We start from the raw sequence: 10,352 nt of genomic DNA on the forward strand, positions 1-10,352 counted from the left end.
GCACGTCCATGGGGCATGGGAGATCTTTAAATCCCATAACCCTTACAGCATGTCATTCCCTCCCTAAGCCAAATTCAATGAGAGTAAGGTTGACCCATTCCCTTTTGCCTTCCTGTTCTTCCCCTCCGTTGTAACAGTCTTCCCTTACCTCTTCTATATGAGATAATTTACCCCATTCTGTCTCTCCCCATCTCTTCTCATTATATTCCTCTCTCACATCTCAATTTCACCTTTTAAGTATCATCCCTTCCTATTCAATTGGTCCTGTGCCCTTGGTCTTTGAATACCTGTACACATATATACACACATTCACATATGTATACATATACCCATATATCCTCCTATTTAAATATATGTATGTATACATATATATACATTTATGTTCCCTTCAACTATTTTCTGACAAAAGTATCATAAGTTACATTTATACTTTTTCCATTTAGGAATGTAAATAGTTCAACTTTGATAAGTTCCTTATGATTTATTTTCCCTGTTTATCTTATCATACTTCTCTTGCTTCTTGTATCTGAATGTCAAATTTTCTATTCAACTCTGGTTTTTTCATCAAGAATGCTTGAAAGTTCTTTATTTCACTGAAAGACTGTATTTTCCCCTGAAGTATGATACTCAGTTTTGCTAGGTAGGTGATTCTTGGTTTTAATCCCAGCTCCTTTGACCTCCAGAATATCATATTCCAAGCCCTTCCGTCCCTCAGTGTAGAAGCTGCCAGGTCCTGTGTTGTCCTGATTGTGTTTCCACAATATTAAAATTTTTTTCTTCTTGGCTGCATGTAATATTTTTTCCTTGATATGGGAACGCCAGAACCTGGCTATAATATTCCTAGGAGTTTTCTTCTTGAGATCTTTATAAGGAGGTGATCTGTAGATTCTTTCAACCTCAATTTTGCTCTCTGGTTCTAAAACATCAGGGCAATTTTCCTTGAGAATTTCTTGAAGGATGATTTCTAGGTTCTTTTTTTGATCATGGCTTTCAGGTAGTCCAATAATTTTAAAATTATTTCTCCTGGATCTATTTTCCAGGTCAGTGTTTTTTCCAGTGAGATATTTCACATTGCTTTCTATTTTTTCATTTGTTTGGATCTGCTTAATAGTATTTTGATTTCTCATAAAGTCACTAGCTTCCATTTGCTCCAATCTAATCCTAAAGGTATGATTCTCTTCAGTGAGCTTTTGAGATTCTTTTTCCATCAGGTAAATTTGGCTTTTTAAGGCATTCTTCTCCTCATTGGCTTTTTGAGTATCTTTTGCTATTTGAATTAGTCTAGGTGTTATTTTCTTCAGTCAGGTTGCTGACTCTCTTTTCATGATTTTCTTGCATCATTCTCATTTCTCTTCCTAATTTTTCTTCCCCTTCTCTTATTTGGTTTTCAAAATCCTTCTTAAGCTCCTCTGTGGCCTGTAATCAGTTAATATTTTTCATGGAAGTTTTTGGTACAGGAATTCTGACTTTGTTGTCTTCTTCCTGTTCCATGCTTTGATCCTTTTTGTCCCCAAAAAAGGAATCTAAGGTTTGATTGCTGTGTTTTCTTTGCTTCCTTTGCTTGCTCATGTAGCCACTCAATTACATGACTTTTGAGCTTTTTGCCACAGTAGAACTCTGCTTCCAGAGAGGAGAGATTTGTCCCAAATTGCTGGGGTTTTCTCAGCTGCTGGAGCTATTAGTTGGGTGCCTTCTGTGAAGTCTCCCCATGCTCTGGCACCTGGTCACACACCCCAGGACCTCCACCCTAGACAGCTATCCAGATCCAAGGAGATTAAAGCAAGAGCCATTACCCCTCAGAATGGTTGCTTGGTCCTCCTACAATCTGCAAGCCAAGAGCTCTGAAGCAGCCATGCGGCTACGGTTGCCGCACCTCAGCTACTTCTCCCTTTGGGGGCAGAGGCCAGACCTCACTTCCAGACCCCCTGTTCCCACAAAGTCCACACTGACCTCTCACTTTGTCTTTGGCATTTATGGGTTGACAATTCTGCAAACCACCACAGCTGCTGGTGATCCACTCTCCTGAAGTTCCTCTAGTTGAGGCTGGTCAGGCTGCCCTGAGGCTAAAACCGCAGGCTCAGGCAGGACTGCTGGACTGTTTTCAGCGGGAGGTTTGTTTCTCTCTGTCACTTTGTGGGTTCTGTAGCCCTAAAGTTTGTTTAGTCATTTTTATAGGTATTTGAGGTGGTTATGGGGTCAGTGCAGGGAGTTTTCCTGCTTCTATGCCACCATCTTGGCTCTGCCCCCCAAACTTTTTTCTTTAGGCATTTGCTGTATCATCTCTTTTTATAAAATGAGATAACACATGTCAAGTCCTTTGTTCACCTTAAAGCACTATATATTAGATACCATCATCATCATTATATTCTCATCTCACTTCTAAAACTTCAAATCAGGGCTTCCTTATGAGCAGGGACCCATGCTTATCTCAGGATGACAACCTTACTATATACAGTTCTATCAGGTATAATACAATCAAATAGTAAGTTTTTCTCATTCTCCAAATAGTTATGTGATTTGCAGTTTCTCTGATATAGTTTTCAAAATGGTCATTTGTAAATGAACTGATGAACCAGAATGTTTTGCAGCCATCTTTACCTTATTCAGTACTCTCTTTTTTTTTTTTTTTTTTTGCTTTTTGGAGGGCAATTGGGGTTAAGTAACTTGCCCAAGGTTACATGGCCAGTTTTTTTGTGTGGGTGTTAAGTGCCTGAGGCCAGAACCGAACTGGGATCTTCCTGACTTTGGGCTGGTGCTTTATTCACTGTGCCACCTAGCCGCCCCCTTATTCAGTACTCTTTATATGAAGCTGCTTTTGAAGAGGTCCTCTCAGGATGTATATCTGGGGAACAGTTTTCTCTCAGTTCCTTGGATTTGTAAAATTAAAATCTGATTTTAATTCCTTTTTTAAGACTTAGTCAAACTTGTTGTTCAGTCATTTCTACATTATCCAACCTTTTGTGACCCCATTTGGGGTGTCTTGGCAAAGATACTGTAGTGGGACAATAGATGTTTCAGAAACCCCAATAACCAGAGTTCCTGGATTTCAGTTTGGAAAGAATTTGCAGACCCAAGCAATCTTTAAGTCAGGATGGTATGTTTATTGTTTCGCTTTACAGCAGGCAAGAGTTTTTAGGGAACCTGCAACCTTAAAGGAGTAGAGTTAAAGTTTTTATAGGATAATCTTTAGTAGAATCTGTGACACTTATGCTAACTAGGTGAGTCAGGGTGGAATTAGGGAGGAGTTAAGGAGTGGTCAGTTCTTAAAGGAATATGCACTTTCAATATCTACTGTGCAGGCATATTGCCCATAATTCACTGGGAAATAGCCCAAGGGGGTGCAGCCTGGAGGTGTGATTTTAGGCTTGAAACATCACTAAGTCAGCTAGTGGTCAGGGCTGACTAAGAAATGCCCAGTCTGCCACCCATCAATGTCATGTTTGACAAGATGGATGTTGGGAGCCCAATCTAGCGAGGGATTCAGGATGTATATAATGGGCTAGGGAGTTACTTATATATAGTCTAGTGAAGGATTCATATGTACAGCTGGTTATTGTAACAGGAAGAGAGATAAATATTTAATTAGGGCCTGCTGCCCTTGAGCTAGGGAGAAACTGCCTGAGACAGTGTTTTGAAGATAGGGAGAAATGTGATTTTACAAACTGGGGTTTAAGCACAGGTACCCAAGCACCCCATCAATACTGGATGGGTTTGTCATTTCCTTCTCCAGCTCATTTTACAGTTGAGGAAACCAAGGCAGACAGGGTTAAGGGACTTGCCCAGGCAAATAGATATTAAGTGTCTGAAGTCAGATTTGAACTCAAAAAAGTGTCTTCCTGTCTCCAGGCCTCGAATTCTCTCTACTGAACATCTAGCTGCCTTTAGCCAAGCTGGTATACTCTCCCATGCTGTGTGAGTCTAAATTTCTTAGCCTTGTAATTCACCCTTCACCTCTATTCCACAGAAACATGCCCAAAGGTCAAGTTTTTGTCTTGTAATTACCACCACCCTTTATTGTGTCAATTCTCAATTCCAGATGAAAAGAACAGAGTTGAATAAAAACTTTGATATTCAAGCATAAGACAAGTTTTTCAGTGAATGGGACTGGTTCCTTGCATACCCAGTTTTCAGTTCAGGAAGAAACAGTCACCTACTTTCTCTCTATAAGGAAAGAAATCTTTCCCTTATTCTCAGAGTTGTGATTGTGTGATTATTTTCTTCAGGCTGGCGGTTATAGGATCCAGGAACTCTTTTTTCTTTTTTTTAAGCAATCGGGGTTAAGTAACTTGCTCAAGGTTACGCGGACAGTTATTTCTGGGTGTGGTGCTAAGTGTCTGAGCCTGGGATTCTATCTCCAGGTCATCCCAACACTGGAGCCAGTGCTCTTACTCGATGAGCCACCTGGTCACCTGTAGGATCCAGGAACTCTTGCAACATTATATAGCCAAGTAACTAAGAAAAGCCTTCAGGCATTTAATCTCTAGAACACAAGGAATAGTCTTTTGTCCCAAGTCTAGATCTGATTTAGTTTTAGAGTTTTCTTTAGCTTCAATCTATTCCAAATTGTCAATCTACACCCCTTCAAAATAGTTTCAAGTGTTGTTGATGAGTTCAGGTTGCTCCCAAAGAATGTCGGGGTGCCACCAGAAATGATAAAGAATAGACAGGTGGGTTCTGGTGTCCTGAAAGAATTAACTCAACCTCCAAATTAAAGAAAGGTATTTTTGGGGTAATGCACCCAGCAGATCTGCTACCCATGAGGCAGAGCCCCAATGGGTTCTATTCCATGTGGGAGGCAGAGCAATTAGCTAGGTTAGGGGTCTGTTCTTTAATACGGTTTGACAAGATAGGGGGAAAGGGAACCTGAGAAGGGAGGAGAGCTAAGCACAGTTATGAAATGCCTGGGATATTAGTAGTCCAGGCACATACCATAAGCAAAAGGAACAGGAAAGGGGAAGGGCTGCTCTAGGATATTATGTAGTTGGGGGTACATTATGAAAGCACACAGATAAGTACATGTTGGGGGCATCAATGCAGAGTCTTCTTTCATCACTTTTTGGGCTGGTCAAATCCTGCATCTTATTTCATATCTCACATCCTGCATCCTGCCTGCCCCATCCGCCTGTGATGAGGTACAGGTTCTGGGAACCCCCTTGAGCTCTCCTTGAATCTTCCCACATGAGACATTTACCTGAGGCCATAAGCCTTTCACTGTAGCTCAGCCTAAATCTCTGTTACTAGCCTAGCCTTCCATTGTCCAGCTACGCCCCCACCCTTGATCCTCCCAAAATATCTATGCCCAAATCTGTTACCCTTAAACTAGCCTAGCTTTCCACAGTCTGTTTTCTCCAGATAGCCTCCAGCTATTTCCCACCCTTAATCTCTCATTACTGCAGTCTGACCTCATTTGACTCCTCCTGAAGACCCTCCCCAAACTCCTCCTTTAGACCACCCCTAGTACCTTTCCACAATCTTTCTGTATATAAGCTCCATCTTGCCTCCATGAAGGAGCTGAGAATTATCTAGCACAGACTCACTCTGTCTCAGATTATTCTGGCCCACTTGTCTAATACAAGTGTCACAGATACCTAGACTCCTTAAGAGTCTACCCATTATTGAGAACCTTTAATAAACTTTGCTTTTCTTTGACTGAGAGAAGACTTGAGTTGAATTCTTTTGGCAGGACCTGGAGTGTTGGTATTTTGGGGTCTCAAGCACCCCTAAACTTTAAACCTCAACATTTTATGGTTCCCTCAACATTTTGTGATTCCCTGACCTCAACACCTGTAGCACTCCTTTCTACCTCATCACTGTCTTTCAGCAAATTAACAAGAGCTATGTGAGGTCTGGTGGTTGTATATACCTGTTGAGATCCTTTGTGTCTTTTAGACAAATTTAAAAAAGAGCAGGAAAGTCAATAACAAAAAATCTGAAGGACTGCTCTGAATCTCAGTCTTGTGTTCCAGATTCCTTCCTTTACTAAACTGCTAAGCATTCACACTCTACTGCAGCATATCATCCTCCAAACAACCATAAAATAATGCCCCAAACAAATCCCGAATAGCAAAACCAGCAAAAAGACAGGGTGAAACAATCTTTTAGCCCAAGAAACTTGCAAGATCTGCAAGAAAGGTCTCTCTCACTTGGTAAAAGAGGAGTGCAGTTCAGGACAGGAAGCATCCCAGCAAGCTAACAGCAAACCAGCAGGAGATCCTGAGCTCTAGTGTGGGGGAGCAGGCAAATGCCAACACCAGAACCTCCCACATGTTTCAGCATAGCCAGGGGAACCAGCAGACGCCAGCTACAAGAACCATTATGTACACAACCCCAGGCAAACAGGCATCCTCCAGTGGGCAGACCTCTGCATGCTTCAGTGTAGCCCCAGGGAAGTACAGAAACACTCCATCCACCTCAGCACATGCTAGACACCATCATTAGGACCACAGGTCAGCACAAAGTAAGCTGCCAAACCCCTACAGCCTCCAGCAGCACCGGCACCATGAGGGTCCCCCAATAGGCATCAGAGCAACATCAGTGCAGCACTAGATAAACAGTTAGGCCCTGCAGCCACTGGCAGAAAAAACCTAAGATAGTGCTCCTTCTACCCTGGGAGTGGAGCTCAAATTCAAAAGAAAGGAAAAAGATTAAAAAAAAAAAGATGAGTAAAAAACAACAACAACAAAATGTGAATATGGAAAGTTATTATGGTGAAAGGGAGACCGAGATACAAACTCAGAAGAGGACAACAATGTCAAAACACCTACGAGCAAAACCCTAAAGAAAAATGGAAGTGGTCTCAGACCCAGAAAGAACTCATAGCAGAGCACAAAAAAGGGCTTAAAAATAACATAAGAGAGGTAGAAGAAAACGTGGGAAAAGAAATGAGTGATGCAAGAGAATGATGAAAAAAGTCAACAGCTTGGAAAAAGTAAACAACTGTTTAAAAATTAGATTTGGCCAATGGAAAAGGAGATATAAAAACTGAATGAAGAAAAAACCTCCCTAAAAAGTACAATTGGCCAAATGGAAAAAGAAATACAAAAGCTAACTAGGGAAAGCAATTTCTTTTTTTTTTTTTTATTGCTTTATTAACTTATGATTTACATCATCAGTTTCAGCTAGATTTTGAGTTACAAATTTTCTCCCCATTTCTCCCCCACCCACCTCCCCAAAATAGCAGTCCCACAGTATATCCCCTCCTCCAATCTGCTCTCTCCCACATTTTCCCCCATACACCTTTCCACTTTTCCAGTGGATCTCCATGCCCCAGTGGCTTCACATCCCATTTCCCAATACATGTAAGATGGTATTAATGATAGTATATATATATATATATATATACACACATTTATACACACACACACATACATACATACATATATATATATACATATTTGAATATTTGATTTCAAAACATTCAATTCCAGATTCATTCCTCTCCTTCCCCATCACCCACCCCTACTGGGAAGATATGCAGTTCAGTATAGATTGCACATGTGTGACTAATGCAAAACAATAACATAGTAGATACATTGTAAAAGACTGACTACAATTCCCTCCCTCCCATCCCACCTCCCACCTTCTCTACTCTCCACTTGGATCCCGTCTATTTTCAAAAGTGAGTGCTTCCAACTTCCCTCCCCCCCAGCCTATTCCCCCTTCTATCATCCCCCCTCTCATCCTATTCTCCTGGAGGGTGAGATACCCTATTTAGTGTGTATTTCACTCCCTCCTCAAGCCAAATTCAATGGGAATAAGGTTGACTCATTCCCTTTTGCCTTCCTATTCTTCCCCTCCATTGTAACCATTTTCCCTTGCCTCTTCTGTATGAGATAGTTTACCCCAATCTGTCTCTCCCCATCTCCTCTCATTATATTCATCTCACCTCTTAATTTCACCTTTTAAGTATCATTCCTTCCTGTTAAATTGGTTCTGTGCCCTCCATCTATGTATACCTGTAAACATATATACACACATTCACATATGTATTCATATGCCCATATACCCTCATATGGGAAAACAATTTCTTAAAAATTAGATCAGGCAAGTGGAAGCTAATGACTCTATGAGAAATCAAGAATGAATCAAACAAATTACAAAGAATTTAAAAAATATATAAGAAACTTTAAAATAACTCATGGAAAACAACTGACCTAGAAATCATATTGAGAAGAGACAATGTCAGAATCATTGGCCCACCAAAAAGAGGACCTGTGTTGCATCTTTCAAGAAATTTTCAAGGAAAACTGTCCTGATATGCTAGAAATGGAAGGCAAAATAACTATTGAAAGAATTCACTGATCACCTCAGCATAAAGAGCCCAAAAGAAAAACTCCAAGGAACATTATAGCCAAATTACAGAACTATCAGGTCAAAGAGAAAATACTACAAGAAGCCAGAAAGAAACAATTCAAATATCAAGGAGCCACAATTGGGATTACACAGTGCCATGGGCTGCTCAGTGTCCATCACTTAGCATGATTCGGAGATGTGAATAAGAAATGACCAGGCCATGTGGGTAGTTCAAGGAAGAACAATGAACTCCATTTATTGATTCTTAGGATAAGATTTTTATAGAGCAATGAGACAAAGGAAGGGATCTCAAGTATTCATATCATTATTTAGTCTGTCATATCCTGGAAGTAGCATGGCAGTAAGACCTTTTGTTCTCTAGGTGTCAGAAAGTCTTAGGAAAAGTCAGTTAACTCCTTTCATATGCAGTCACATTACAAAGGATGCTCTTGAGAGATGGCTTCAAAGTCCGAAGCCAAAGCGGAATCATCAAGTACATCTGCATAGAAACAGACCCTCTAAGAATTCAAATATTTTGGTTTTGAACAACTAAAGTCTTGGGGCAGAGCCTGTTGGTCTAAGAACTCAGACAACATCCTTATAAATGTAACCCACATCAAAAGAACTCAGGAGCTAACTTGACTTGAAAAGTCATTTCTCAAATTCCTTTGTAGGGGGCAGAGCCAAGATGGCAGAGTAGAAACAGGACCTCCCAGCTGCTCCAGCTTCCACCTTCCCCAATCCATGTAAAAGGGCACTCTGAACAAACTTGGGAGATGCAGAACCCACAAAATGACACAGAGAAGCTAACCTCCCGCTGAGGACAGCCTGGCAGGCCGGCAGAAGCCCAGTGCTCTGGGAGCCCAGCCCAGCCCCACGCCAAGGCTTTAGCTCCAGGGTGGACCTGACCAGCCCCTGGCCGGAGGGACTCCAGATCAGCAGCAGCTGTGGCTGTTTCCAGATTTATCAACACATAGGTGGGAAGGACAAAGTGAGAGATCTGGACTTGGGACCCAGTAAGTGGGCGTGCATGGCTTTTGCCCCTGGGGGTGAGAAGTCGCTGAGACACAGGCACAGCCAGCCAGCGCCACGTGGCAGCTTCAGCTCCAGGCCTACAGAGTGTAGGGGGACCAAGCACCAGTTTGAGGGGTAATTGCTTTTGTTTAACCTTCTTGGATCTGTATTGCAGTCTAGGGTGGAGGTCCTGGGGTGTGTGTCCAGCTTGCCAGAGCTTGTGGAGACCTCAGAGAGGGCACCCAACTAATACCTCTGGCAGCTTAGAAAACCCCAGCGTTTGGGATGAAAACTCCCCTGTCTGGTGGCAGAGTCCTACTGTGACAAAAAGCCCAGGGGTCAAGTGACTGAGGGGCAACATGACCAGGCAAAGGAAACAAAGCAGACAGAAGATTCCAATATCAGACTCCAATTTTGGGGTCAAAAAGGAGCAAAGCATGGAATAGGAGGAAGACAGTGAAGTCAGAACTCCTGCACCAAAAGCTTCAAAGGAAAATACGAGTTGGTTACAGGCCAGAGAGGACCTTAAGAAGCAGATAAGAGAAGTGGAGGAAAAATTGGGAAGAGAAATGAGAACAATGCAAGAAAATTATGAAATGAGAGTCAGCCTGACTGAGGAAAATAACACCTTAAAAAATAGACTAACACAAATGGCAAAAGAGGCTCAAAAAAGCAATGAGGAGAAGAATGCCTTAAAAATCCAAATTTGCCAGAAGGAAAAAGAATCTCAAAAGCTCAATGAGGAGAATCATTCCTTCAGAATTAGATTGGAGCAAATGGAAGCTAATGACTTTATGAGAAATCAAGATGCTGTTAAACAGATCCAAACAAATGAAAGAATAGAAAGCAATGTGAAATATCTCATGGGAAAAACCACTGACCAAGAAAATAGATCCAGGAGAGTGTAATGGGAATGTAAATTTTAAAGATCTTCCCTGCCCCTAGGCTGAAGTGCACCTGGAGCCTGGGGTGGGAGGCTTGTTTTTCAGTAGATACTTTTTGATTGGCCAGTGAGTCAATAAGGTTGTGACATTCTCTGAGCCAGG

This window comes from Petaurus breviceps, unplaced genomic scaffold (genome assembly GCF_028583685.1).
Source record: "Petaurus breviceps papuanus isolate PSGF00001 unplaced genomic scaffold, PetGlider_PUasm1.0 171, whole genome shotgun sequence".
NCBI lineage: Eukaryota > Metazoa > Chordata > Mammalia > Diprotodontia > Petauridae > Petaurus > Petaurus breviceps.